The following is a 24,230-nucleotide window of genomic DNA, read 5'->3' on the forward strand; positions in this document are numbered from 1 at the left end:
TTCGTTTCTTTTAGTTTAAATTCTCTTCAAACTACATCTTAACTTATGTGAGCAAAAATTATTAGTACCCTGCTAACTTAAAATAGGATTTTAGATTATAAAATATAGTTTAAAAATTACAATTATTACTTGGCAAATCTGGCGTTAGATTTCAATCGAATACAGCCATTTCAGCTTATAAGCTAGAAGAGCCTGTTAGGTTTAATGTACACTTTGACAATTTAAATCGCTTCTACCTGAAAAACTGAATTCCCTGTTACGAACTCGTAAAAATTCGCGTTAAAGTATTTAGAAAAACCATTGAACTTTTTTTTTTAGACCGGAGTATTTAAAATGTGTTACACATCTGCAAGTACTTTGGAATTTTAAAATAAGCCTAAAACATGACCCCCCGCCCCCATAAAAATATTCAAAATTCCTGTCACGTCTAGTATAAGACAGGGATATAAATAAAATGCTAGCAACGCAAAACAAAAGGGTTTTCGAACGCCAAAAACGCCCGAACCCTACGAATTTTAACTTTAGAACTCGAAAATGGCATAAATGGCTCTTTCTACCAGAAATAATTATACCATTTGTCTTAATTTCAGTTTCATTCGAAAGCCCCAGAAAATACATCTGAAGTATAATTACTGCCTTCGGCTTTCAAAACAACTATAAGGCTGTAAAATCACCAGGAGATAAAGTATTTTTAAGTAAAGGAACATCATTATTCAGTCGGAAATTGATAGTCTACCGTGAGTTCAGTTTTAATTGGCGTAAATAAAATCATTGAAGGAAAATTTGTCGCCATTTTTGTCTCGACTGTGAACAAATGAAATTCTTGCTTTTGTTTTGAGGCTTTTTCTGTAATCGGGGGATTCAAAATTTTCCTTTTTGGCTATTTTTCCGCGATGTGTCGGGAAATTTTTAGATTTATTTTTCTTCGAGCCGGATTGTTTGATACGCGTCACTAGACTCAACTTTTATGTTTGAGGTAGACCGTACAAAGCCAGGCGACGCAGCTACTCCGAAATAAAAGCATAACGGCGGATGCATAAGTTAAATGCACTTTAAAACTTAAATTCAGAATAAATTTTTGATAAAATGTAACACATGAAAAAAGTACTAATGCTTAAATTAAATTCCTGCTCTTTCAGTTAAATTCAAGCAGACGGGTTTTTTGCACATATTTACAAAAAATCTTCAATGAGTCAAACCCAAGTCGTGAAGGACTTACATCACTGTCGTTATATGAAAATGGTGTTAACCAAACCATGCGCACTTTAGTGGTACTAAAGTGGGCGCCCCCCCCCCCCTTTCATAGTAAGTTATGGTTGAATGTTTGTATACAGCAGTTACTTGAAAGTCTTACGAGGCATGAACATCGGCAGAACACCATTCTTGTCGTAACAAGCTGAATTAGGATCCAAGTCCTCGTAGATTTTTGTGGCGTTTAGTTTGCGCATGGGAACATTGTGTAGAATTCAGCTGTATTACGACATGTATGGTGTTCTGCCGATGCTCATGACTCTTTGAGGGATGCCAACTGCACCGCAAAAATGGCGAAACTCCGCGAAGAAGTTATATTACTCTGCATTTCTCGGCCGAACATTTTTAAGCCTATATTTTACTATTGAATCATGACACAGGTAAATATGGGAAATTCAAGACGTTTATGCTTAAAGATTGAAATAGTATTTTAAGCTGTTTTATTAATTTAAAAATAATTATCTTATACTAGTGCTTAAAATGATTAATAAAGCTCCAAAACAATTTTATATAATTGGTTTTGTAATTTTTTTACACAAAATACCGAACTGCCCCTCAAAAGCACTACAGATGCTCTTCCAATTGTTTCTCCATTGTGGACCACCCTGTTTCTTAAGACTTAAAAGTAACTGTGTATAGCGAACATTAAGCAATAAATAAAATGTTGAAGAGCACTTTCAAACTACTTTGTATTATACGACAAATAAAATATATATATATATATTAATTTGAATTTTTGGCATCTTAAATTCAAATTATGTTTTTCGCAATCACGAGCGTGTGTGTGTATGAATGCGCGTGTGTGTTTGTGTAGGCGCATGTGTATGGGTGCGCATGTGTGTGTGTATGTATGCATGTGTGTGCGTGTAGGCGTTCGTGTGTATGTAGGCATGTGTCTGTGTGCAGTCATGAGTGTGTGTTGGAGTGTGTGTCTGTGCGCAGGTATGAGTGTGTATGTGTGTGTAGGATATGGATGCAACCTGGAGACAGTTTTCTCAAGAGGAGCAGCATCGTGAGGCCGATCAACGCGACAGTGGTGCTGGCAGAGGGTGCTGGCGGGAAAATAAAATGATAGGAATTCAAAACAGTCAAATGAGAACAATAAGCAATCGTGATTGCTCAAAAAAAAATGTAAAAAGTATGAAAGTTTTTATTTTTTTGCAAGTCCACCCCTCCCCCAATAAAACTTGTCAAATTTATGCTACTCCAATCCGGAGACGAGCCCCCCTCAAGGGACGTGCCCCAAATTTCCGACTGGGGGTGACATGGCCTCTCGTCGTTCCTGATCATAACTCTCTAAGAAGAAAACGAGATGGATCCATATTCAATACGAAATGTGCCCACGTAAATCTAAAATTGGATTTTTTAAAGGGGCTGTTCATTATGTCACACTTTTTCAAGATTTTGCTCCGCCCCCTCCTTCCTCTTACAAAGTGCTACATTTCACCTTCCTCCCCCCCCCCCATTGTCTTCGTCATGTCACGCAGTTTTTACTCATAATAAAAGCAAGACATCACACTTCAAATAATCTCCTCCCTCCCCTTGACACAAACTGCTACGATTTCCCTCCAACCCACTTCCACTTCAAAAAATCGTGGACCGATTTATTCACAGCCCATAACCCATTCCGCTCGGCTGTCGGGGTAAATATTAAAAGGTAAATATTGCATATCGGGCGCTCTCCGGTTAAACTTTAACTCAGTAATTCATCCTAATAGTTCAGACAGGATACAGTAAAAGAAATCGGCAAAAAGAACACTGTTGTAAAAATTTCCCCGATAAGAAAACCTTTAACTCTTCCCCACAAAAAAAAAGCCTTTATCCTAAACCCCAAAACCCTCAGCTTTAAAAAGTCATATGTAGTTTGCCCGCCAAGTATCTGCCAAACTATCATCCTCCCTGTTCTCCTCTTTCATCACACCTACTTCCGTTAGAACCTCCTCCCATCTTCAACTCCTTTTGCTTTTTGCTCATGAAGCAACCACCTTAATTAGAAAAGTTTCCCGCCAAACAAGATAAACAATTTAAAGGAGTTATTTACTATTTTATTACTTTAGAATAAGTAGTTATTTACTACTTGATGTAAGTCGAAAAATTGCAATTTTCCGTTTATTATTTTATTGGTACAGAAGTCTATTCCGCATCGAGTCGTGTGAACGTCATCTTAAAAAAAAATCCTTTTGATTTTTTTTTACCAGGGTTAAAAGAGCGCGCGTCCCATTCTTTGCATGCGCCAGAAAAAAAAGTTTTTTCAATCTACTGTAAAATTATCATAATGTGACTAACGTCCTTTTGGCTATGAGGAACAGATATTGACGAGCATTTTTCGTCCTCATTCTAGTAGGTGTATGCAAAAATATTCATTAGAATAGGAATAAACTAATAACTATTAATAGTTAATGAATTATTTGATCATAGAATATTGCATTGTCATCGGATCTGAGATCGCGTGCCAAATTTCAAAAGAATCCGATAGCAGAAAGTGGGCAAAATTTGATTTGCAAAATTCCGGTACAAGATACATACATACTTACATTCATGCAGGTGATAAAAGCGGGTAAATAATAATAATAAAATACCCTATGAGAAATAATGTACATGATGCTGTTGCTTCAATAAAACGCTTTAAATTATTCATTTAAACTATTCATACACTCTCGGAAAAGAAGGGATTCTTCAATAGTTTGAAAAACTCATCGTTTACTGAGCTTCTTTCCTACTGGATCAGAAATGAATCTTAAAATTTCACGAAGAATTCCTCAATTTGAGGAAAAGCGTGGGCAAAGTTTAAGTGGAGCATTTTCCACGAATGAAATCCCGTCAAATACAAAGACGATTTAACGAAATTCAAAGATGCATTTACAAGTGTGTAGATGTTCATTTAGCTCTTAAAAAGCCTCTAAAATGCACAGCAAAGAACTCATTCGACCCATTCATAGGGACCACATATAGATGTAATTCGACCCAATCATTCGATCCACACTCGTTTTCAATCTCAACATGCGGCCTTTGAAAGTCGGATTTCAACTTAAAACTGAGTTTCCCGTGAGATGAGTTTGCAATCGATTCCAGCTGTCTTAAAACGAAAGCAGGGTATTTAGGTATGTGCTATACTTCTAGCTTCAGAATGCCGAAACGTCCAGATACAAGTTTCTTTACAGTTATTTTTTTTTAACTCTCTTTATATTTCTTGTGTTTATCCTTGGAGCGCAATGAAGGATAGATACTAACTAGTAGGTTGTGGCCACATCACGAAACTTTCTTCTAGATCTTTCGCATAATTCTAATCCTTCCCCATGCTAAACGAGGAAGCAATATTCCCAACAAACAAAATTACGCATGCCAAAACTTGACGACCATCCCAATACCTGATTATGTACAAACAAAGAATGAAAATTATTTTAAAAGCCTTGCTTAAAATAATTACAAACATTTATTTGTTAACAAACACAAGATGGCAAGAGTTAAAAATTTTAAATCATTGAGATAATATTTCCGATCATTTCCATGCAATTAAAATCACGAGGTATACGCAGACGCCAATCTCTTACTATTTATCTTTCTCATTGTTGCAATTGGAAAGCTATTTTTATTCACGCAAATGAAAAAAAAAATCAGCCCTCCATGGAGCGATTGGGACCAAAATTGAACCAACGCCTATTTACATTTGGATTCATATTTATTCCAAATTTCATCCAGAACGTAGCATTACTTCCTGAGATATGGCACTCACAATGAGAAAAAAAGAACGTTCGATTGCGCCACCCCCTTTTCAGCTGCTGACGCCAAAATAGAATCATTTCTTATACCCTCTATGGGCTACTTGTCGATTACTTTTTGCTTGATTACGTTCATTATTTCTTGAGATACAGCTGTCACAATTGACCACAAAAACGTTCTATAGCTCAACCCCCCTTGTAGCTATTGACACCAAAATTGAATCAGGACCTGTAAATGTTAGGGGCAACTTATGGACCAAATTTTGTTCAATTCCGCCAGTTACTTCCTGGGGAATAGCAGTCACGCAAAACTCAAAAAACGTCACATTGCTCCACCCCCCCCCCTTGGAGGAATTCGCGCCAAAAAACAATGGGCACAAGTTCACATAAGGACACATATGTGTTCCAAATTTATTCGATTTCCTGCTGTAGTTTTTGCTGTGGAGCAGCCACAAAAAAACTGGTCACACACATACGTGACACACACACACATTTTCCAAAAACGGTCGAAATGGACTCAGAACACCTCAAAACGTTCGAATCCGTCGAAAATTTGCACGAATCCAATACTTTCTTCTATATATTAGCTATAGAAGAAAGTAAAAATGAACCTAACGAGTTCGAATTAGTTCAGTGTAGAAATGCGATTCGGGAAGATACATCCTTTTGAACTCAAGTAACTCAAGTGTTTGCGCGCGCACTTTTAGTTGCGTTGCGCGACGAACTGGTTTCTTGAAAGAATCGAAGGATCTTTGTTTTTTTCGCTGCAATGATAGGTAAGTGCGCGTTTTGTTTTACTTCGCTTAGTATTTCAAAAACGTGAGATTTTTTTATTGGCATTCTGTGTGGACAAGTTATTCATGTCTAAGCAGGGCTATTGGTAAATTAAAAACAACTAGGAAGGAGAAGAAACAATGAGTAAGGGTTAGTCTAGGGACAACAAGTCAGCATTTTGCCGGCTCAATGAGAGGTTGGTCAGCCATTTCTTACAAAATCATACCTCCGTATTTTAGGGACTACCCTGAAAATGTTTACACGTCAGTTTTATATATTTGTACCTACTTGTACTATATTGTTGGAGATTAGTAGGAAGGAAGATTTTAAAACATTTCGGAAAGTTTTTAAGTAATTAAAAAATTTAATGCTTTATTTTAAATGTTCAAATATATTTTTATATACTTGAAATACACCGCCAGCTCAGCCATTTCCAGCCGAGGACTGTAATTTCGTGCTTATTAGCAGTCCTCGGCTGGAAATGACTGAGCTGGCGGTGTATTTCATGTATTTCTGCTTTAGCCCTGGCTATTGGGCGGTAATTTACTGAATATATGTTTATATATTTTTGAGTTTGAATCTCTGCATGTGTTGTACATGTAGAACTTTTTCTTGACTACGCTAAACAAAATCTAATCCGTTTTCATATTATACCGAATGACAGGCTATGAAAAACTTTGAAGCTAGTTTTAAGGTTGGCAAAGGTTTAGATATTATTTTTGTGTTTTTGAATGTGTTTTTTAACTTGTGTATTTCTATGTTTACATATTTTCATGCCTAAGTAGTCTCTTTCTAAAATATTATTTTTTCTTATCAGCTGTAATTTCAACTTGTGGTCGCTGGTAGAGCTAAAATTCACACAATGTTACAGGTATGTTCTTTTTTATGTAAATGTGATCTCATACAATTAAATTATTGAATATATCCAAATTAAATATAATCCAATATTTAAAAAATACTAGAAACTTAAACTCTTGTACTTTGTATAAAAATGTCAGTTTTTTATGTACAATGATGTAAAGACATGTTTCGATGATGTAGTAGGACTGTAACAATTGATTATATTTTCGAATTGTTCATTTTAAATACAATTCTTTACTTCTCACTGCCTAGAGGAAATCTTACTTGAAATGTGCAGACTGATGACAAATTTAAAAATGAATTGAACATAATCTCTGAAAAGTTAGACTATTTTTTACAGTGACAGCAAATTTAAGACAACTTTTTTTGCGGTGTTAATAGTTATTTTAATTGTTAATTTCTGTGTGTAAAAATCGAGTTATCAAAAAGTGAAGGGGAGGGGGGAGAGACTTTGTTTTGCACGAAAATCAGGTACTTTACTAAAGCAACTTTACCGAAACGCAGTGCAGCGAAATATCTTGTGGGAATAACCTGCTTTTACGTTGTATATTTTGTTTGGGGCACCTGAATTATTTTGTACTAATATAAGTTATTTGCTTCTGTTGTATCACAAATTTGTTTAATAAATTTTATAGAATAACTAAATTAATAGCGTTCTCGTTTAACAATTTTAAGTCTTAAATTTTGTTGTAATATGACAAATATTTTCACTCAGTCCTTTAATCTGTTCTGACAACCAATCGTTTCTGATTGCTAATGTCGTAATTTTATTGAAGAGCTAAATCTTGAATAGTTTTTTTAGCTGTTCCATAGATTTAGATATTATTTCATTCATTGGTTTTGTATTTTTCTCTATGCACATTTTTCATACTTTTTTTTCTTTTTAGAGCATGTGCAATGCTTGGTAAAGTGTAGTTTGAAGTTTCAAGTATTTGTATGACAATCTGTACTTTTTCTGCGATCAGCAGTTCTGTTGATTTTAAAAATATTTACATTTGAAGCATAAGACATTATTTAAAACTGATTTAATCTCAGAATGGAATAATTAAGGATTTCTTTCCTCCAATTTCGTTTCTTATTAAAAAAAATCTTTTAATGAGTGCTGCGTTTTATAACGTTAGTTCGCTTTGTTTTTTGTATGTGTTGGAGGAATTTTCACAATGTAATCATTTGAAGGGCTCGGGGCAAGAACGGGATATGCCACATGATTTGAATTTTTCAGTAGGCGAATTTTCTACATAGAAAAATTATTTGTAGAATTTTTCTAAGGTATTATGCATTCTATATTCTGCAATACTAAAACCAGATATTTTTTTTTTTCAAATGACGTAATCCATAGTCATGATTGTTTAAATTTTTGTTATGAGAAACAAATTTTGATCGAAAAGTCACTCCTCGTGACTTGTCACATTTCTGGCCCGAGCCCTTCTTTTTTAGCCTACTTTCCCAGTAAAAGTCAGAGAAAGAAGAAAAAAGCATGAAAGAAGGCCTAATGCATCTTGAAAAATATCGCGAAAAGAAAAAAATTAAAAATTGGAAAGTAGGGTATTGAGATGGGGAAAAATGTCTGTCGGTCCGTCTGTCTGTCCCCCCCCCCATAACTTTTGAGTGAATAGTGCGAATAGAACAGGTTTTTTTTTTGTTCCAAAGATCTCTGCGAGGACACCTCATTCCTATATTTCACTTTTTGATTTGAACTATTTTTCTTTTAGTTTTCAACAGTTCAGAAATATTTAATACTAGCGCCTACGGGGAAATTCAAGGCAATTCCGAACTTAAAGGCGACATTGTTTCAAATAAACTTTGTAGGAAAAAGCTTCTGATGAAAAACTTGTATATAAAATCTTTTTGATTTGAACTATTTTCCGTTCAATTTTGAACAGTTCAAATCCTTTAACGTCAGCGTCTACGGGGAAATTGAAAGTCAATCTAGATTCCGCACTTGAAGGGGGATTCTCTTGAAATAAATTTTGTTGGAAATAGCTCTTGACGACTAACTCCATCTCCGGGAACTTCGGGCACCTGACTCCAAATCCTGTGCCCGACAATTAGTCGGACTCCGACTCTGACTTCGTAGCTTTGGCAAACATTTATACACGGAGGAAAAAAGACAGACTCCGACTCTTCGATATTTGACTCCGACTCGTTTAGTCAAATAAGTCCGACTCCGCAAATCTTAGCAGAGTTGAGGACTCTAAGGGAAATGACGGATTCGAATTCCGAGTCTCTAAATTAAGTTCCTTCGGCTCCCGAATCTGACTCTTTTATCCCAAAATGAGATTGACTCCGACTCCACAGCCATGGTTTTTACTGTGAAATAATTATTGTTAGTAATATGATTTGTTTTTGTTTTCACTCTAAAGTTTTATTTTATGTAATTAGTTTTTGGCGGAGAAATTCGAAGTCCTTTATGTTTCTACTTAAAAATATGCGCAGACTATTTTTTTTTTCGGCAGTGAAAGTTACTTCTTTTGTTCACATTTTATTGTTTTTTTTATTACCTTAATTCATTTTTAAAATTATTTTTTGGCAACAGTGGAAAAACAAACCATTTTTTTGTTGATATAATCTATTTATTTTAATGAGCTTATTAATTTTGATTCTTTTTTTTTCTTTTTAAAGGCGGCTAAGGGTTGTTTGTTAATGGAAAAAAATTTATTTGCTGCCTTGTTTAAAAGGTGCTGCCAATTTATTTGTTCGTTTATTTATTTTTTACGCATCTAATTCTTCAGATGAGCGTGGCCTATTTTATTTCTAGAAATCGGCTTAAAATATTTTAAAAAATGTCATAAATAATTTGCGATCTTATATAATTTTGAGAATTTTGATCAGATACTAGAAAGTGGATATTGGTATAGGGGGAAGTAGGCTCGTTCAGTTCTAGACGGAACTTCTTGTTACTTTATGTTGATGAGAAATGGTATGAAATCAAAATTGAAACGTTTTTAAAGCTATTGCAGTTTGACTTTTCAAAAACGTTCTATTATTTAGAATGACTTGAGAATCTTACGTAGGTTAACACATTACGTTCACGAAAACGTTCAGCTTTCTCAAACTTACCTCTGTTATAAATCTAAAATGCGTCTTTTTACATTCTCAATGGTCAAGACAAAATAAACGAATCAAGACAAAAAAAAAAAAAGAAATATATATATATATATATATTTGCTATTTTATAGTGCTGAGACTGAAAGGAGAGAAACATCAAATAAAATAACTTCAAAACTGCTGTGTGCGAGATTTTTAAATTTGCGGTTTCCGTGGTAGCAACTTTTCTGATATTTCTCCCCCCCCCCTAAAAAAATTGATTTTACTTTCAAGCCAGTTTTAAAGAGTGAAGAATGATTCCTAAAAGGGATTTTTTTTAAGATCTATTTTATCAAAAATGTAAACTTTCTGAAATCTACAATGCCTGTTTTTACCCTCGGCAGCGGGGCGCTGAGTTTAAGTAACCGAAAAAAGTTTCTGGTACTGCTGCAAAACGATTATCTTCTAAATCAGTAGTGCCCAACCTTCCTTTACATGAGGGCCGCAACTTATATTAAAATGCATCTTGTGGGCCAGCAGGTATATTAAATTTTAAACTATTTTCTTCTTTTTTTGAATAACGTTTGAAAATATGGGAAAGGAATGAAAACTTACAGACTAATAATTGATGTAATCATTATTGGTGTATATTTTACTGAATGTGTGTTTTTCTCACATCAATTTTTTAACATTTGGCTACAAATTTGTGACATTGTTACTAATCGTGCATTTCGGTTTGCAACAATGAACACAAACAACAACGGGCCACACAGATCAGTTTTGCAGTCCGGATGTGGCCCGCAGGCCGTAGTTTGGGCATCATTGTTATGTATCGTTGCAGCTGTCAATCAAAACAGTTGAGACCAGGCGCGGATCCACGGGAGGGGAACTGGGGGAACGTTCCCCCTCCAAAATCCCAAGTGTACCTAAAAATTTTCAAAAGAGAGTACGGGAAAATAATTCCGTGTTTTTCAAAACTTGAACTACTATAAGAAAGGCGCCAGAAAAAGTAAGGAGAGAATTTCAAAAGCGGATCTAAAAAGAGGAACTGCTTGAATGTCCCCCCCCCCCACACACACTTTAGAACGTGAACTAAGGCACCAGGAAAAGCAATTAGGCAACAACAGAAACGGATCCATGGAGGGAACTGGGGGAACCTTCTCCTCCCCTCAAAACCCCCATATATACCTAAAAATTTTCACAATAGAGTGTAGAAAAAATCTTCTGTTTTATAGAACTTAACCTCGAGGAAAAGCTCCAGAAAATTCGTCAAACAATAGCAGAGGCGGATCCCTGGAAGGGAACTGGGGGAACGTTCCCCTTCCTCTAAATTCTCATGTGTACTTAAAAATTTTCACAACGTATTACAGCGAAGTTCTCCAGTTATATAGAACTTTAGCTTGAAGAAAGGCGCAAGAAAAAGATAGGAGAGAATTGCAAAAGCGGATCTAAAGAGGAGAACTGGGGAATGTTCCCCTCTTCCCTGCATAAAAATAAATAAATAAATAAAGACAAACCTGTTTAAACTGTTTTTTGCATTTATTTGGTGAAGGATTGATCATTATATTTAAAGCTACTGCAATTCAGTGGCGCTATTAGAGGTGGAGGCTGAAGGGGGGGGGGGACACAGGGCGACAGGATCCGTGATCCCCCAGAAGGCCGAGTAGAATGTTTTTGTAAAACATTTCCTATAATTAAGGAGAACAATAGAACGTACCTTGGAAACAGTCGCCTTTTTTAGTCGGTCTAAAAATAAGAAAGTCTTCATAATGTCGGAAGTCCGCTTCCTCTGCCAATACCTTTAAAGCGCGTCTCAAATCTTGTTTTCAGGACTTCAATTTTAAAAATTTTAAAGGGGAGAACTACCTAACACCTCGCATTCTAATAACATCGAGAATCGTTTAAAATTGCTTTTTTGGAGCTTCAATTTTGAAAAATTGCCAAACCCCTGACGTTACCAAATATGGTCTACAGTCATTTTTTTTAAGATGTCGATAACGAAAAATTTCCGGAAAAGGGTCCGAATGCTCCTGTAGAAAATCTGAACATTAAAAAATTAAGGTTTTGAAAACTTTAATGGGGAAAGCGTTTAAATCCTTTATCACCGAATATCGCTCAAAAACTTCGTTTTCTAGGACTTCAATTTCGAAACATTTTTTTGGGAAAAGCCCCAGAACCGTACTGCTCGAAGTATTGTCAAAGTTAGTCTGTAACTGCGTTTTTGGAAGTTCAATTTCAGAAAATTTAGCGGAGGGATTTCCGATTTAAATCTATTCTACGAAAAAACGGAGGCAGCCCCCCAAAAAAATCCCATCTCTGACCCTACCGTCAAAAAATATCGCCTATAATTGCGTTTTTAAAACTTTAATTTCCGCAGGCGGCCCCCAAACCTTTCTTTTTCGTAACATCACCAGAGGCCGTCTAAAACTGCGTCCTTAAGACTAAAATTTCAACATTTTTTTTCAACAACCGCCCTATCAGATGGTGAAAATTTTAAAAGTGCACCCTCTATAAAACTTTTGTGGTTGAACCACTGGTGCAAATATTATTTCCTTTAAGCACATACAAATAGAAAAATGAACAAACTTTTTAAACTAATTATTTAAGAATTGTACTTTTAGAATTTGTAATGAATACATTTTTTTCATAAGAGGCATTAAGAAGCAGTAGATACGTTGTAAAACTCAATATTTATGGTTATTTTTTAATGAGTAATTTCATATAACTCCCCCACCCCCATAAACATACTTGCTAGAAAAGTTCCCCTCCCAAATCCATAGTCTGGATCCGCCCCTGGTTGAGACGCTTTAAATTTGTCCTGACCCAGAAGAGAGCAAATGACATCCATGTAAATTTTTATAATTTGAAACTAAGATTATACTCAGGAAAACCTTTTCTTCCTTTGTTTTCAAAATCTTCGGTTCCATTTGTTTGCTCGTCCGTTTTATTTTTTGCTCTTTCTTTTCATTCTCTACTGATAAGTTGTATAAATTTCACCTCTTTATTTCTCATCTCGATATCTGAAAATCGTTCAGTCTCGGAATTGGTGTTCATTGAAAACGTTCATCTTCGGTTTGTCGTCAGTGAAATTCTTAACAGTGAAGACTTGATATTTGATTTACTCAAAATTTTCTTTCAATAAATGCATGATCTTTCCCAATTTTCTTAGTGGTTAGTCTAAGTTTTCCTTAAACATTTAATATTAGTGTATAGATTAGTAGATTACTGTAGATATCTTGGACATTCTTTAATGTGTTCGGTACTTGACACTTGAAGTAAGATCAAGTGTCCTAATGGTGTCATCAGTATCATATTTTCGTTATTATAAAAAGTTGACCGTTAATAGTTTTATTTAGTTTGTATTTTGAGTATAAAAAGGTGCTTTGAACAAAATATTAAAACTTAAACTTTTAAAGACAATATATGTTATCGTCTGCTTTATCAATTCAGATTTCCTCTGATTATTTACAATAAATACTTGTATGGTTCAGTACTTTTTTACACTTAACATTCGTAGGGGTCCATTCGTTTGGACTGCTTATTCAGAGCCAGGGGCATTTTCCGTTTGAGGGAAAGGGTCATGCACTAAATACAACACTAATACTTTGGAAACATACGAAACACACGCATTCCAAGTATTAATTCAAATATTAAATTTCACTCACTTAAAATACAGTATATTATTTGAATACTAATCACCACTCATTCAAGTTTATATCGTACCCTTCACAATAACAATTTACTCTCTCAACTATTTGCATAAAAGCGCATTCGCCTTACATCATTCGGACAAATAATGCTCATACATTTCTTTTTTTAATAACTTGCTGCGTCATACATAATTTCTCTAACCCACATCACTACACACACCTTGCCATAACATACATCAGTCACACAACATGAACCTATACATTCTCATATCCTAAACTACGTTCTACTTTTTCGCTTCACTCACATCCACAACATTTACACATTGATCACACACATTCACTTCATTTACACATTGATCACACGCATTCACGTCATTTACACATTGATCACACTCATTCACGTCATGTACACATTGATCACACGCATTCACGTCATGTACACATTGATCACACGCATTCACGTCATGTACACATTGATCACACGCATTCACGTCATGTACACATTGATCACACGCATTCACGTCATGTACACATTGATCACAAGCATTCACGTCATGTTCACATTGATCACACGCATTCACGTCATGTACACATTGATCACACGCATTCACGTCATGTACACATTGATCACACGCATTCACGTCATGTACACATTGATCACACGCATTCACGTCATGTACACATTGATCACACGCATTTACGTCATGTACACATTGATCACACGCATTCACGTCATGTACACATCGATCACACACATTCACGTCATTTACACATTGATCACACACGCACGTAAATATAAAATGTCCCTGGCCATGGTTCGTCGCCTCGTTTCGTGATGGGTGAAAAAGTATCTCAGCCGAGCTGGGATCAAATTTGTGATAGGAGGAAAAATAACAGGTGTGCTTTTTTTTTCTGTGCTGGTTGACTTTTTTCGAGCATGGAGATTCGAACACTCTCCGGACTGGTGACGCTGTGCCTAAAGGTGGGCGTTCGAGTCTCGGGGCAATGTTCGGAAAATGGAGTTAATGGAACAATCAAATGGTTGAGCCCAAGAGTCCAGCGCATGAAGGTTGAAGTTCGAAGCGGAGCTTAAATCTTTGGAAAAGTTGAATAGGGGCGATTCTACAGTATTTGACTGTAAAAATGTGCCGTACCTAAGACTACATCTTGAAATACAAGGAAACCCCGATTTTACGTTTCTCAAGGGACGGAGTTGAAAAAAAAAAACCTTAATATACAGGAAACACATTAAAAGCCAAAAATAAAATAGAAAAATACTAAGTAAAACTCAAACAGAAAAAAATAATATAATTAGTAAAAATGACTCTTTCAATTGGCATAATATCCGTATTTTACGAAAAGAATGTTCTTATACATACCATTTTACGTCATTTCAACACATTTAGTGGCGAATAGGGGCGCTTAGGTTGAAAATAGTCCGTAGTAGTAGATTGTTTTTCAGTCATTGAATTCAAAGTAAAAGCAGCATCTTTTAGAATTGAAATGCTTTGAACGTTTTGTTCCTGGTCTTTATGAAAAATAAATCATAAAAATAAAAGTCAATATTAACTCTTTAATGTGTAATATTGAAAGAAGGCATGGGCTGTGCTTGCGGATCTGCTTGTTCATGTTAATTAGCGGACGTTTAAAGTCCGTAAGGACGGCTACGGATAGAGCAGTAGCATTTCTGTATTCATAGAACAACTTTCAACAACGTGGATTATCCTCAAAAAAAAAAAAAAATAAATAAATAAATAAATAAATAAATGAAATGTACTACTTAGAACTTTTTTGTTTACTTCCCAGTGAAAACGTAAAATGTGGGAAATTCCTAAATAACAAAACTTACACTCCAAATTAAATTAACATTATTAGTATACTAGAAACTCGCCCTCAAGGTATGACGGGTGCAAACTGCTTCTACATTTGAACGAAAGCATTGCCTGTTTGGTGATATTTTGATAGTTGACATTTTAACCCTCACTCTAGTGAATTAGTCCTAAACTCCTGTAGGTTGCGTTCATAGTTGACCACTTCTTCGGTCCTTCATTCTCCTAAAACGACAGTCTTACCAGTAAAACAATTACGTTATCAGATCCAGTTCAGCCTTGCCAAAAGAAAGCATTTCCCTGCACGTCAAACATTACCAAAACATATTGTTGATGACGTCAGAAGCGTTCTTCGATGAGAGAATTCGCAACTCCAGAGCTCGAATACACTAACTTGCGGTGATTACCAATACTACCGAAAAAGATAAAACAGTCCATCTACGTTTTTTCTTTGGGGTAAATTACAGGCTTCAGACAGTGTGGTGTAATGTAATTTCAGAAGAATAAAAAAGAAAGCTTCCCACAAACACGATAAAAAAAATACTGTCATTCACAAAGGGTACAGCATTAGTTTCACCTGTTTCATCCGCCATTAGACAATGGCTGCAGCGCCCCCTATGGTTTATTGGAGTTGCGAGTTGGCTATTATGTATATGAAGATGGAAAAACTGGTACTTGGTGAAAAGACAAACGCGAAGTGCAAGAATAACATAGATTCTGGGGACGTAAAATCGGAATTTCACTGTACTTATATATTTTGTTTAATATGAAAATACTAATGAGAGTTAAAAACGATAGAAAACTTCATTACTGAGTACTTTTAAAGTAAAAAAAAGCATTAATAAATTTATACAGTATTACGTACGGGACATCCCATGGACAAATACTGCAGAATGACTCGGATATTTAGTCAGTTTTTGGAATGGTAATCTTTGTTTGCCCTACAGAAAGTAATGGAGTGTGCCGAATGTGCTGTACGTTGACTTTTTTTTTTGAAATGACATCTTGTGTGAGACATCGTTGCGAACTGCGATTTCTGACATTGTATTTTGGATTTTTTAAAATATGGTACAGAAACAAAAAAAGTAGTTCAAAATTTCTTTAATTTACATAAATTTCGTCGTGGGGACACATGATTAAAAGTCCGCCAGGAGCAATTCGGTGATGGTAGAAATGCTTCCTTGCATTATTCTCCCAGTTCTTGATTATTTTATGTGTTTAATTCAGGAATACATCCGCGAGTTATTAATGAAGAACATTTTAAAAATTACTTATCTCTATTGAAAAAGGGAATTTGTATTAGTTTTTTCGTGGAATTTAATGTGTATTAGGCAAGAAATGCTCTACATATGTGCAGGGATCAATGTGACCAACTGACAAAATATAGGACATTTTTTGAAAAAAATATAAGATACATTTTGAAAAAATATAGGATTTATAGGACGCCAAAAAAATTTTGCATACACTTCATAAAAAAATTACCTTTTGCTGCCACTGATGAAAAATTATGTATACAAAAATTGTTAGACACACCACATTGATTCTTGACTATCGGAATATAAAAATTTAAATTTCTCACACATAAAAAATTACTTACTTTGTTGTTTATATTGTTTAGTATTATAATTTCTGAAAATTTACCTAATGTTTTTTAAAAAATAAATCCAGAAATATTAGTTTTTTGAAAAAATTATAAATTTTAGGTCAAGTACGGGATGCTTTAATATTTTTTAATTGGAACAAATGTTTTTGTGGTACATATTAAGCGATCAGGGGAACGTTTTATCAACATGAAGTTTCAAACATTTTATTGGATCTAACTCAAGTAAACTTTCACCAGTTATCCCTTTAAGAGCGTTTTTTTTTTTCATGAAGCATGGCATAAATAACTTTCAATAGAAGGTCACATAACTTTTTATGCATAAGGAGTACACTGTAAAAAAAATTCGGAAACGTTTCTGAGTATATCGTGCAGCTGCGGTTCATGAAATTTTCGAAAACGTTTCTGAGTATTTCGGAATTCTCTTTCTGTAATGTCCGGAAACGTGTCTGAGTATTTCGGAATCCTCTTTCTGTAATGTCCAGAAACGTGTCTGAGTATTTCGGAATCCTCTTTCCGTAATTTTCAGAAACGTTTCTGAGTATTTCGGAATCCTCTTTCCGTAATTTCCAGAAATGTTTCTGAGTATTCTGTGCAGCTGTGGTTCATGAAAGTTTCGAAAACGTTTCCGAGTATTTCGGAATTCTCCAAACAATTTTCAAAAACGTTTCCGAGGATTTCGGAATCCTTTTTCCGTGATTTTTTCTAAAATATAATTCTTTATTATAGTATTGCATACCATATCAGTTTCAATTCTTTCATATCTAAGAGCAATAATACAAGCAATTTTAGAATCATTCGTGGATTTTTTTTTTTTTTTTTTTTGGAATTTCTAATGACAAATAGCATGGTTAACAGCATAACATATGCACAGTTATAAATTTTTGAAAAATTATGAAATAATCTACTAGTTTCATTCCTAATCACGAAATCGTCGGGGAATTGGAGTGGGGGTACCTTCTGAAAAGTGGGGATTGTTTGTTAAACAATCTTAAACTTCAGTTTTTCTCTCAATATTTTCAAGACAAAACTATCAACATATTGTATTTTTAATGCAGAATTTAAAAACATATCTTGTATCAAACTTGATAGCTTTTATCTTTGGATAAAATTTGACAGGACTTACCTACCCTTCGCGTTCCGGAATTCGTTCACCTCAAGTCAATTTCTCTGACGAACAAAGTGTACCGAAAAGTACCAACAGAGAAATTGATGAATTTAAATATGACACCAAGTCCCCCTGCTGGAACCATTCGGGTTGATTCTTCTGTTCTTGCCCTTTCCAGCTCATCACAAATATAAATACTTATTCAGAATAGGTTACTGATTTTATTTTTACAGTGTGCGCAAAATGCATTATATATTTTATTTATTAAAACATTGAACTCTATTACATGATTATTCCATTTCATATATACGAGAATACCCCCCCCCCCCCACCATAAGAGTGATGGTGCACCCATAAAATGCTATGAAGCACCCCCCCCCCTCGAAAAAGCAACATCATATACATTATAAATCAAAGTATCATATACATTATAAATCAAAGTATCATATACATTATAAATCAAAGTATCATATGAATTATAAGTCAAATACTTTAATATGGTGTAAAAATACAAAATTATTTTATTAAGTCTTTTTGCTTTTGGTAAAATTGAGGCTTGTAAAACGAAAAAAATGAAGACACTTTTAAATACATACATGTATTTATTTGTTAAATAAATTAATACACATTTAACTAATTTAAAGCGTTTCGCTAATGCAAATATTTAAAGAGATATCGTCATTTAGATAATACTGAAGCACTATGTTCCTAATTACAAGAGATAGTTTTTTTTTTTTTTTACTTCATACAATCTAGCTACACTGTTTACAAGAGAATGAAAACATGCAACCTTAAAGACGAACTATCAAACCTGACAATTTGCATATTATAACATTTAATTCATAATGCTTGATACATAAATGTTCAGCCAAATATTAACTGAGATTGACACATAAAAACAAAGTACACAATAACACTTATTTAAATTTTTTTATATGAACTAAATCTCTTTAAAGTAATAGAGTTGCAAAGCGACTTACCTATTCGTCGGTGGTGGTCTTTTGCAGGCTTTGGTCACCAAAAAGGTGATTTTTATGACAGAATAAAATTCTGCCAACAAAAATTACCTATTTCGTAGAAAGAAGAAAAGTATCCAAGAAAAAAGTAAATTACCTACACAAGTTATGCGACGCAATGAATTTACATGGCGTCCTCTAGGCAGTTATTTGGTTTTTAATTTCAGATTGTATTCCTTCCGCGAGCATGCGTCGAGAATTTGCACTTCGTACTTAAAAATAAGTGACATAGCTTCAAATTCAATCTCATGACGATACATAAGCAAGAAAATATAAGACTTTAAAATTATCTTCAGTGAATTCATGCGAGGAACAAAACTTCTACTAATCCCCTTGATGAGTGTTACTTCGCATACATGAGTCAGCACTTGTTTTCATTGCGTGCTTTCGAAAGTTTCAGTTTAGATTTGCTGCTGGACTATAAAATTGCCGTGTAATCTGCGCATGCGTCGACTCTTACTTTCTTGCTAAACGGGAAACGTTTCTGATTATAGCAGAAAACTGCGGAGGGCGTACGAATCTGTGTATTACGGAAAACTTTTTTGTATATTCAGAGAGTTTTCCGAGATTTTTTACAGTGAAGTTTCGACATGGTCCAACACGTGATTTAAAAAGACAAAAGTTATTTTAGCTTAAACCAAGGTGAACCGAAATCAGACTTCTTGTCATTTCTCCGATTTTGTAACTTAGCAGATGCAAACAAAGCTTAGTATTATTTTGATTTTGTATCGCGTACTATATACTTGCAAATGAACATCTCCTATAGTGTGAGTCTATAGGCTGGCGCAGCTATAGCAATAATACATGAAGCATACCCGGGACAAATCAGTTAAATCTATCCAGAGACTCCAATTTCGTCCTTGCTACAGATTTCGCAGACTGGAATCGAAACGAATCGTGCGGGATGCAGAAGTCACCTCATTGAAGCTAAGAGTGCGAATAAACTGGTAGGTAAAGTATATTTATTTGCTGTATGTTTACGGCATCTTACTGGTGAGATACATTTTCTTCATCCACCAGTTTTTAGGCACTCTCGGCTTCAATGACATGACACCTGCTTCATTGTTCGGTTAATCCAGATGTTCGGTGCAAGGCTGTTGTGCTCATTATTAGGACCCTCTGCAGCCATCGAATGGGATAACCAGACCACAGTGGAGACGCGGGCCACATTCAGCACTCGCAGCTCTTCCATGTGGCCCGTTGTTTGCTTAAAGAATAGGACCAGAAAGTTGAATTAGAGTGCCAGTGTCATAAAGGTGGAGCCGAGTATTCAGATATTGGATTCTGAAAAACATGCATTTAATAAGATAGGCATCTAGTAGTTGATAACAATAATTTTTTACAACTCTTCTTTTTTTTTGGTCGATATTTTTCCACGTTATTAAAAAAAAAATTGAAATTTTATCTTTGTCTTGCGAGAATAGTTTTAATGTGAAATGCACGGACAATGACCGAGAAAATAAATAGAAAAAAAAGTATTTAAATTATAATTAAGAATAGACAAAAACTCAACTTAATATAACACGCAAATTAATGTTTTGTTAAAAAAGTTCACAATTAGCTACAACTACTACTTTCGTGCAGAATGAGGCTCAAAGCACGCGGTCCTCTACTGCCACTAAAATTTCCTCTCCTACCACATTGAAAATTATTCAAATACTTTACAAAAAAAAAAATAATAATTCCTAAAAACCAGTAAACTTATCCAAGAGCAAATATTACCTATTGACCCATCTGGATACTGTTAAAGGCGAAACTTCACACTGTCGGCTATTTTTCGAGTGCTTTTTCCCGATTTAGACAAGGCAATAATTTTTCCTTTTAGCAAATTATTACCGGGAAGAGCCATTAATTCTACACTGTCTATTGCAAGAAAAAAAAAAAAAAACAGAAGTATTTTAAGTGTCTCTTTTAATTAAAAAATTTATGTAAAATATTCTTTTATTAAACAATGAAGTAGTGTTTCGCATTATTTACACATTGACGTTCGAATGATATCCACAAAAAACTGACGGTTGCAATATTGTGTTGTTTTTCTGCTGGGACAACGAATGAGTTTATGCATTTAAAAAATTCATAGACGTAACTCTAATGTAGAAAAACCACGTTATAATTGGTTTGCTTATTTTGTTGAACATTTTTTTTTTCTTTTTTTACGAAGAAACCAACTTTCACAATTTCTGTTTTAAAAAAGTATACGGTCCCCTAAAGTAAGAAAAAATGAAGTTTTAAGCATAGTGCAAAAACTACTGAATATTTTGAGCTCAAATTTTGGATTCCCGCACAAAAGCTCTTCTAGATTGTTTTTCTGTTAAAATTTAATATGGTTTCAGATCATATTTTTTTCAAAAAGTATTAAAATAATTCATAAAAAAATTAAAATTACATTTTAGATGTTGTAAAGGGCGTTTTTATTATTGGGTCGATTCATATTTTGATATAAAAAAACAATCTTTGCCGTGCATAATCTAGTTTTTGTGTTATGAGTAAAAATATCAAAATACGTTTTAACATTACGAGAGGAATTTTTCAAAACTCGATTCTGAAGTAACGGCTGGATCGAATTAAACAAAACTTTGCATGCAAAGTTAAAAAAGGATGCTGATCACAAATATAAGATAAAAAAAGGGAGTTCTAATTGAAAAATTTGAAGTTGATGCTCGTTTTAATATGAAGACGACCCCTTAACAACAATTTTTTAACATACTTTTGTAGAACTTTTTATTCCTGAAACAATGACACCTCTCACGTGTCTGTAGTGTCAATAGTCTTTGAATACGATCGAGTGTTTCGTTTTTTTTTTTTTCTATGACTGTACATCGAAAATGTATTATATTAAGCGGGATATTCTTTTAACCGATATTCTAATAAGCGAGCTCGACTGTAGTGTGATAATGACTTACATTTGAATTTCCTCTGATGTAAGCTTTGCTTGCCAATTTGCCATCGCGTTTGTATGAAGTAAAAATATTTATAAATTGTAAATGCAGCTTTTGGCATGTTTTCTGTGTGAAAACTGCCCGGAACCCACCAAGTGGAGGTGGCTGCATAATGAGTTCCATTCCCCTCCCACCTTTTTTTTTTAATAGGTTAGTTGTCTTAAATTTTGTTGCATTGGCTCTTGACTCCTGTGACGGTACATCGCCACAATTCGGAAGTTTTTTTCTTCTGTCTTATTATTTTTTTAAATTACGTATGTTCATACGAAAATTTGCTGCTTTTCTATGAATTTTTAAAATGTTTTGAGGACTTCTCGGACACCCTGTGTTTTACAGTTCCATTTTTGCAAAGCTTTGCTAAGCACTTGAAATTCAAAGGTCACTGGAATTGAGGCGTAGCCAGAAATTATCTTCAGATTTGCCCATTGTTTTTATGATAAAAGAAGCGATTTTTAGAATTGCCACCTGCTGAAATTTTCCTAACAAATAGTGTATATATTGTATTTCTATTTGAAAAATTTCCAAGGATTTGTTTTTCTTTTTTAATTTCAATTTTAAAAACTACAAGCATGAATGTCAGTTGAGAATAGTAAAGTTACCACAAGTACAAACTTTGCACGAACCAAAATTGGAGAAATCTCCGTTTTAAAACTGACGAAAATAACTGAAAAAACAGTCACAAAAATATAACAGGACTAAAGCTACTAATGTTTCAAAATGAAAAATTCAGTTAGTATTAGATTTTACAAAAATGTATTTATTCTCTTTTTTTTTTTTTTTTTTTGCAAACGGAATGAGATACCTTTTGTCACATACACAGATATTTTCGTACAGGGGATTTGTAACAAACATCCTGTTTAAATGCTTTTCAGCTGTATACGTTTTCTTAAATTTTTTTGAGCAATCACGATTGCTTATTGTTCTCACTTGACTGTTTTTGGCGTTCCTATGATTTTATTTTCCCACCAGCACCCTCTGCAGCATCACCGTCGACCGGCTCCTCACGATGCTGCACCTATAGCGAAAACCGTCTCCAGGTTTCGTCAATATCCTACACTTACACGCATACATACACGCACGCACACACATATACATATATACACCTACACACACATACACAAATACATACACACACAAACACAAACACACCTACACACTCACATACACACAACTACCCACATACTCATGCCTGCACACAGACACATATGCCTACTCACACATACACATACCCCCCCACACATACACACAACTACCCACACACTCATGATTTGGTCTATGGTTTGCTTCAAGTTTATTCACAAAGTATTTATCTTACAGAACAATAAATAAAAATAGTGGAACCCTCTTAATGGAATAGCCATTTTGCCATCAAGAAATATTCTAATAAGCGGGATATTCCATTAAACGGGATCAAAATAACACATTATATTGGTTTGGTACATCGAAAATGTATTATATTAAGCGGGATATTCTTTTAACCGATATTCTAATAAGCGGGCTCGACTGTAGTGTGATAATGACTTAAATTTAAATTTCCTATGATGTCATCTTTGCCTGCCAATTTGCTATCGCGTTTGTATGAAGTTAAAATATTTATAAAGTATAGATGCAGCTTTTGGCTTGTTTTCTGTGTGAAAACTGCCCGGAACCCACCACGTGGAGGTGGCTGCATAATGAGTTCCATCCCCCTCCCACCTTTTTTTTTTTAAATATTAGGTTGATTGCCGTCTTAAATTTTGCTGCATTGTCTCTTAATTCCTGTGACGGTACAGCGCCACTTTGTACGATTTGGAAGTTGTCTCTATTTTCTTCTTTTTTTTAGTGTCAAAAACTAATTCGTGAACCTGTGAATTTTTTTATGCCTTGCTTGCCAATTTGCCATCGCGTTTGTATGAAGTTAAAACATTTATAAAGTGCAAATGCAGCTTTTGGCTCGTTTTCTGTGTGAAAACAGCCCGGAACCCACCTAGTGTAGGTGGCTGCATTATGAGTTCCATCCCCCTCATACCGTTTTTTTTGTTTATTTATTTTTAATATTACGTTGATTGTCGTCTTAAATTTAGATGTATTGGCTCTTTACTTCCTGTGACGGTGTGGCGCCACCTAGCACAATTTAGAAGTTTTTTCTATTTCTTTTTTTACAATGTTTACATTCGTGAACCTGTGAAGTGGTATGGAGCAAATCGCATATTCATTCGAAAATTTGCTGCTTTTCTATGAATTTTTCTGATATTTTAAGTACTTTTCAGACACCCTGTATTTTACAGTTTCATTTTTGCAAGTTTGCTGGCTAAACACTTGAAATTTGAACTTATTTTAAGAAAGACGTTTTCAATAAAATAGCATTTTTGAAAGACAATTTCTCCACATATGAGCTACGTATGTTTCGCACACTATAATTTTTTAACACGTTTGTCTCCGGCCTTTTAGCAGGAAACCTTAGATTTGCGCCGAGG

Source organism: Uloborus diversus, chromosome 2 (genome assembly GCF_026930045.1).
Source record: "Uloborus diversus isolate 005 chromosome 2, Udiv.v.3.1, whole genome shotgun sequence".
NCBI lineage: Eukaryota > Metazoa > Arthropoda > Arachnida > Araneae > Uloboridae > Uloborus > Uloborus diversus.